This window comes from Ursus americanus, chromosome 9, assembly GCF_024610735.1.
Source record: "Ursus americanus isolate L20-20 chromosome 9, mUrsAme1.1.p, whole genome shotgun sequence".
NCBI classification, from domain to species: Eukaryota; Metazoa; Chordata; class Mammalia; order Carnivora; family Ursidae; genus Ursus; species Ursus americanus.
In genome coordinates, this window is record NC_142135.1 from 81109804 (window position 1) to 81117799 (window position 7996).

The 7996-nt window shown below is 38.9% G+C and overlaps 1 pseudogene; it reads right to left on the minus strand.

Annotated features, from left to right (window-relative positions):
- Window positions 1-5237: 5237 nt before the first annotated feature.
- On the minus strand, window positions 5238-7730 carry LOC123786342 (olfactory receptor 4F21-like; annotated as a pseudogene).
- Window positions 7731-7996: the final 266 nt, after the last annotated feature.

Below are 7996 nucleotides of genomic sequence, written 5' to 3' on the forward strand. Positions count from 1 at the left end.
TAAGTCCATTCTTGTTTTACGTAATTCTTTTTTCTCTCATTTGTTCAGTTTGATTATTTTCCATTACTCTGTTTTAGCTCATTAATTCATTCCTCTTCTTCCTGCAGTCTGCTATTTATTCTATCAAGTGTATTTTAAATTTCATTTACTCATTTATTGTGCTCTTCATCTCTGATTGGTTCTTTTTTACTTTTTTTTTTTTTTTTTTTGCAAAAAGGTAGTTTTATTTGGACCTGTGAGCAGAAAGAGCTGCACCAGGGTTGTGATGAGCAATTGATTATATACTGTGGGGTTGAGGGAGGTAAGGGAAAAGGGAGGTTTTCAAAAGAACTTTCATATGCTAAAGAGGACCTACAGACTAGAGGCCTTGCCATTGTCAAGTTAAGGTTGTTTTTCCCTCTAGCAAGGCATTAACATTAAAGATAGTTGGGAGCTTCCTGGAAGAATGTCACACATATCCCAACAGGAGTGGGGGTGGGGGAAGTTGCAGGATGTCAACTTATGCTCTGTCCCAGCTAGCCTTCTGCTCCCTCATCCTTTCCCCCTGAAAAATTTTGACCCTTAAATCTTAAAGTTCTTGAAGGCAGAAGGTCTCATCTTTTGTAACTTCTTCCTGCTGAATACGGGCATAGAGATGTCCCTACTTATAGGTCAATATTGGTCCCTTGGAGATCATGAAGGGGAGTTGCAAAAGGGGGAGGCAGTTTTCATATATGAACCTCCTTGAGTAGAAAGGATCATCTGTCAGCTGGATGTTATGGCAGTGAAGGAGTCTTAGCACTAGGCAGGGAGATACCAGAAATGACAATAAAATAGGGGTAATATTATAATGAGAAATAAGCCTGAATAAAAGAACTTTGATAGTTGACGTTTGATAGTTTTCCTCCAGTCCAGGAGTTTAAAGCAAAGAGAGATCATTTAAAGTGCTAATTAAAGTATTCATGTCAGTTAAAAACCTGGAAATGCTTTTGTGATAATCTGGAACGTATACACAGCATTCTGTTCTTACGATACATTTTCTATTGCGTTCTTAAGGGTCTCACCAATGTCCTCCACTCTCTTCTCAAGTCCGGTGAGTATCTTTATGATCATGACCTTAAATTCTCTATCAGACATGTTAATTATATCTATTTCACTTAGGTCTACTGCTGTAGCTTTGTCCTATTCTTTCATTTGTGACTTTTTCCTTTGACTCTGTATTTTGCCTAATACTCTGTGTCTGTTTCTATGTGTTAGGAAAGTCAGCTACATCTCTTGCTCTTGAAAGTAGAGGGTTTGACCTGCATTTTTTTAAAGATTTTATTTATTTATTTGACAGAGAGAGAGACAGCCAGTGAGAGAGGGAACACAGCAGGGGGAGTGGGAGAGGAAGAAGCAGGCTCCCAGTGGAGCAGGGAGCCTGATGTTGGCTAGATCCCAGGATCCTGCGATCATGCCCTGAGCTGAAGGCAGACGCTTAATGACTGAGCTACCCAGGCGTCCCTGACCTGCATTTTTAACTAGATGGTGCTGGCCCTCCTCACAGTGGACACACAGCTGGTGAAGAGACTGGCTGGCAGTGGAGGGGTGGGGGTTCAGCTCTGCTGTTCTTCCTCCATAGGAAATGCATAGTGGCTGTGGGGACTGGGCCAGCCAGGCTATTTTGCAAAGCATAATCAGGCTGGAGATGCCCTTTTAACAAGGTGTGGGCATTCTCTGCAGGAGCTGTGGAGGTGCAGTGTTGGCAAGGTTTGTGCATGTCTTCTGGGGGAGGAGATCTGTAGCACCCATGCTGTGGCAGGCCTGGCTTGAAGGGTAGGGCATAGTGTAAGCAAGTTAGGTAGGGAATGCTGGAGCAGTGCTGGTTCTTGCCCATGGTTGTGTGTTTATGATGAGGGGTGGGGAAGAGAAATGGCACCTGCTATCTCCTTTATTCCTAGAGATGTTCCTCAGAGAATTCTGTGATTAGTAACTAACTCTTCCTCCCATAAGCTCCAGGCACCTTTCAAACTGTTGCTTCCAAGCTTTATCTCTGTGGGCTGCTGGCTGTGCTCTCTCTTTGAGGTCAGGGGCTCAGCTTCCTATTGCCCTCTGGGCTCTCTCAGAGCTAAGCCTGCTGATTTTTTTTTAAATTTTGTATTTAAATTCAATTTAATTAACATATACTGCATTATTAATTTCAAAGGTAGAGTTCAGTAATTCATCAGTTATATACAACACACAGAGCTCATTACTTCAAGTGCCCTCCTTAATGCCCATCACCCGGTTACCCCATCCCCCACCTTTCTTCCAGCAACCCTGTTTGTTCCCTATAGTTAAAGAGTCACTTATGGTTTGCCTCCCTTTCTGTTTTCCCCTTGTTTTACTTTTCCTTTCCTTCCCCTATGATCCTCTGTTTTGTTTCTTAAATTCTGCATATGAGTGAAATCATATGGTAATTGTCTTTCCCTGACTGACTTATTTCATTTAGCATAAATGCTCAAGTTCTGTCCATGTTGTTGAGCCCGCTGATTTTTAAAGTTCCAGGCTTGCGACGCCTGGGTGGTTCAGTTGTTAAGCGTCTGCCTTGGGCTCAGGGCGTGATCCCAGAGTCCTGGGATCGAGCCCCACATCAGGCTCCTCCACTGGGAGCCTGCTTCTCCCTCTCCCACTCCCCCTGCCTGTGTTCCCTCTCTCACTGGCTGCCTCTCTCTCTGTCAAACAAATAAATAAAATCTTTAAAAAAAATACTAAAGTTCCAGGCTTTAAGTTCCACTGGTGGTAAGCAGTCATGAAATTCAGCCCCTCTGATTTTCAAAACCATGTGCTGTTGGGATTTCTCTTCTTTTTGCAGCTTCCCTGGTGTACCAGTCTGTTTCTTGCCCCTCTCCACACCCATGGCCCCTTCCATCTTGTGGTCAAACTTGTAGGGTTTAGGTTCCTACTGACTCTTCATCCTTTCTAATCTCTTCAATATAGCCTCTCTCTACCTTCATTTGTGGAGTATATTCAACTAGTCTTTGGGTGCTTTTCTGGGTTATTTGCCCTTATGTAAGTGTTATCTAGTTATATCCCTGGGACAAGGTAAGTTTAGGGTCCTCCTACTCTACCATCTTCCCAGAAGTTATTAGCAAAATTTTTCAGAAGTATTTTGCTTATTTCTGGCAAATGCAGCTATATACATTCAATATTCTATCTCAGGGTTCTATCAACTCTCCAGTTTTCTATTCCATGGGACATTGTATAGATCCACTACAGTGATGGTATAATGCTGGTGGACCTGGTGAGAAAGAAGTGGCAAAATTCTTGATGCTTTTGTAAGTCACATGTACGCCAGAGAGTGGGAAGTATATTTCCCCCAAATACATGGACTTGCACCTTTGGGATAAATTCTAGGAGGCTAATGGTCTAGGGTAGATGCAGTGGTGTTTGAATTTACTAAGACACGTATAGATACTATGTGGAGAATTTGTTAGCTCCTATAGGTGAATCTCAGCATAGATCTTTATGATTTAAAACAATGCTCTTCCATCTTCTGCAGGTTTCTTATAATAAGAAAACATTTCTGTAAAACTAATTTGAAAAGATATATGCACCTCTATGTTTATTACATTAGTTATAATAACCAACATATGGAAGCAACCCATGTCCATCAATAGATGAATGGATAAAGATGTGACATGTGTGTACACACACACACACACACACACACACACACAATGGAATATTACTCAGTCATAAAAAGGAACAAGTTGTTGTCATTTGCAACAATCTGGATGGGCCTGGAGGGTACAGTGCTGAATGAAGTCAGACAAAGAAAAACATGATTTCATTCATATACGGAATTTAAGAAATAAAACAAATGAACAAAGAAAAGAGAGAAACAGAGAAACGAACAAACAAAAACCAGACTCTTAAATACAGATAACAAACTCCTGGTTGCCAGAGGGGAGATGGATGGGTGTGTGGGTGAAATAAATAAAGGGGAATAAGATAGTTACAAAGTAAATAAGTGACAGAGGTGAAAAGTACAGCATCTAGAATATAGTCAATAAGATGGTAATAACATTTCTTGGTGATAGATGGCAGGCCACACTTATAGTGGTGAGCACTGAGTAATGCATAGAGACTTTGAATCATGTTGAAAACACCTGAAACTAATATAACACTATATGTTAATTATACTTCAATAAAGGAATTAAAAAACAAAAAGAAAAGGAAGGAAGAAAGGAAGCAGAAGGAAGGAAGGAAAAAGAAAAGAAGAAAGAAACAAGAAAAGAAACAAACAAACAAAAGAAAAAACATTTCTGGCTAGTTGCTAGAACTTAGTAGAGACCAAATACTTGAAGTTAGCACATAGCATGAGGTCTGTAAGTATGAACTGAGTGAAAATCCATAATGACTTTTAAAATAGTGATTCTCAACCCAGGATTATCTTCTCCAGAGACTGCTTTAAAAATCTATTGCAGGATGAAGTGATGTGAAGTAGAAACTAAGTGAAAAGTGGAATATACCTTGGCATTTATTGTTTCCAAACAAGGAAATAGTTCTTTACTCCCAACACCTGAAAGTCTACCTGACAGCTTCCTTTAATGTATAGTATTCTGTGTGGGAAAGTATAGACATACTAAGGAGTTAATGCACTCTATGAAAATGAAAAAACAAACAAACAAACAAACAAAAAAAAAACCTCCAGCTTCCTTTACCTTCAATTAGGACAATTCTAAGCACAATTTATAGAGTCCCCCAGTGGGCCATAACAGGCTTGAATTTCAGTTACATTTATCAACATAAGCATCCTTCATGTCTTAGTCTCAATTTCCATGTCCTTAATGACGTTTCCAAAAATCAGCTTTCAAATAAACTACTGACAATCAGTTTTTGTCTTTGGATCTCCTTTTAGGGAGTACAACTTGGGTAACTAGATAGAATTACTAGTCCTACATATATTTGATAGAATAAGTTTGCAGTTCATTTGGAAACTTATAGGAAGTGGAAGAGAAGTAATTATATCCTTCTATTATCAAAATGATAAAAATTTCAATTATAGTTATTATTTAGTAGATAGTGATGTTGTCTGCTAAAACAACCGATATTGTAGTGGATTCACAATTTCCATGGTAGCAAAGGTAATGAGTAAATGCTCTACAGAAGTAGATATCTATTCAATGAGGTAGATGTTATATCCAGATCTGGATGTGTTAAGTATCAGAAACCTAAGTGAAAATATTCAGTAGGCTGATGGATATATAGTTTTAGAGCTCCAAAGCCAGATTCAATCAGCAGAATTTGATATAATGTCCCCATTTGTTCAACCTTTTTATGGCTATGTCTTTGTTCCATAATGTATAGATGGCAGGATTCAAGACAGGGGTAATAGCAAAGTCAACAATGAACAGGTATTTACCAATTGATGATGTGGGGAAAGGCCAGACAGAGAAACATGCATGGAGTGAAAAAAAGAACCACCACAGTGATGTGAGCTGACAGAGTGACAAATGCTTTGGATAAGTCTCTGGAAGAACGTTTCCAGACCGTGACCAAAATGAAGATGTAGGAAAGGATCAGCAGGAAGAAGGTGCTCATAGTCATGAAGCCACTGTTGGCAGCAATAATAAACTCAAACTTGTGTCTACCTGTGCACGCAAGTTTTATGATCCTGGGAAAGTCACAGTAAAAGCTGTCTACTTCATTAGGACCACAAAAGGGCAAGTTTATAATGAAAGCAAACTGAGACATAGCATGGATCACCCCAATGACCCAGCCAGCAATTACAAGTGAAACACAGATTTTAGGGTTCATGATATTCAGGTAGTGGAGGGTCTTACAGATTGCTGTGTACCTGTCAAATGCCATGGCTATGAGTAACACCATCTCCACTCCTCCCATGATGTGGATGAAGCATATCTGTGTCATGCAGCTTTGGAAAGAAATGAGCTTGTATTCATTTAAAAGGTCCCTGATCATCTTTGGGACTGTGGTAGAGGCAAGCCCCACATCAATGAGCGACAGGTTGGCTAGCAGGAAGTACATAGGAGAATGTAGGTGAGAATCAAAAATTACCAAAAAGGAAATGAAGAGATTTCCCAGGATGATCCCTAAATAGATCAAGGAAAATATCAACATGAGAAAAACTTTAGTTTCCCAAGAACTAAAGAGTCCCAGCAACACAAACTCAGAAACCACAGAATTATTTAGTCCACCCACTGACTTGGACAGAAGAGCTGATTTTCAAATCACCTGAGGATAGAAAATGAAGAAGGGTGAGAATCAATGGTACAAATGTAGGTTTTCTGGGGCACCTGGGTGGCTCAGTCAGTTAAGCGTCCAACTCTCGATTTTGGCTTGGGTCGTGATGTCAGCATTGTAAGAAGCGCCACATCGAACTCCATGCTCAGCATGGAGCCTATTTGAGATTTTCTCTCTCTCCCTCTCTCTCACTGCCCCTCTCCCTTCCCTCTCTCTAAAAAAGAAAATGAAAACAAAACAAAACCATAAAAAAATCCCAAAAAACAAAACAAAACTAAGAACCAGATATCAAACGCAGGTTTCCTATTTATGCTGCTACTTTGTTGCATGGTTCATATTCTAGAGTTAGAAATCATTTAATTGGAAAAGAAAAAACACAAAATAGAATTACTGTAATGATCAGAGGAGTGATTATATAAAAATAGAAAAAATTTTTGAGTAGTTTAGGTGGAGATCAATTGGGGATATTTCCCTTCTTATTCCATTATTAGGCTTCTTTTTTTTCCTTTTACTGATTTCAAAACATTTCCCTTGATCACTTAACTAGGTATTCTTACAACTGAATAATCTCTAACATTTCTGTCACTTTCACATTAATGCTCACATACTAACTTGCATATTCTGGTCAGCTGGATATTTTATTTCACTGATCAAACAGACATCATGAGGCTGAAACTGTTTAATAAATTTCACCTTGCTTCACCTCATCCGTGGGCTTTTTTTTGGTACAATTTATCATGCATGTCAGGTATTCAGATTGAAATTATTCATAATGCTTTGTTCAAGACACATTGTCATGATACATGCATAGATCTCTATATCAAATAAAATATTTGATATGAGAGAATAAATACCTGTTAGTAAGGAAATGTTTATTAAGCAAAGATAATATTAATAGATAACATTTATTCCTCCTTGCAAGCCACTGTACTAAGCACATTACCTCATTTTAACTTTATAGAATTCCATAAGATAGTAATTATTTTATTAGATTCATTGTATCAGTGGAGAAACTGAGTTACAGAATAATCAATCGTCAGAGCCACAGTTTGTATCTGCAGGTGCAGGATACCAGAATTCCTGATCTCAATCATGGCACTACGGTCTTCAAGGGCAGCCCCTTCAAGTATATCCTGGGTCTTACCCAACACCCATCAATTAGTTTTCTTCCTCTTTAAATTTTCCTTGACCTATAACAAGAATGGCATTAGTATTATGACCTATTATTAGCATAATGAGCTTTCTTTTGGAAAAATCAAATCTCTATCTTGTGTCGTTTTCCAATTTTTTCTCTAACTCTGATTGGCAAGCTGGTCCACACTTTTTGTTCATTCATAAGCTAAAAATGGTTTCCACAGATTTCTTGTTTCTTAGAAAGAAGCTTTGGATTCCAAATACCTCATGTAATAATCACTTTTCAGTCATTACTTACCTTGATCTTTCTGCGGGATTTGATACTGTTTATCATGCCCTTGTTTTTGTAACTCCTTCTGCCTCTGGCTTCCTGTCTTCTTTAAAGCCATTCCCTTTCCCACTCCTGAAATTCTGTTAGTTCAAGTAGTGAGCTGAAATCACTTCAATTAGGAGATAGTGGCCCTATCCCACCTTGAAAGTATGTTATATGATTTTTCTAAACGAGTTATTATATTTTTCTTGGCCCTGGATTGATGTAAGATGGGTCACAGGGCCCAGAACTGTTCGGTGAGTTGTAAATCAATGTCCTCTGTGGAGGGTTTTCTTTCCCAAATAAAAGGACATATATCTTCATGTGCAGATGGATTTTCCTGGT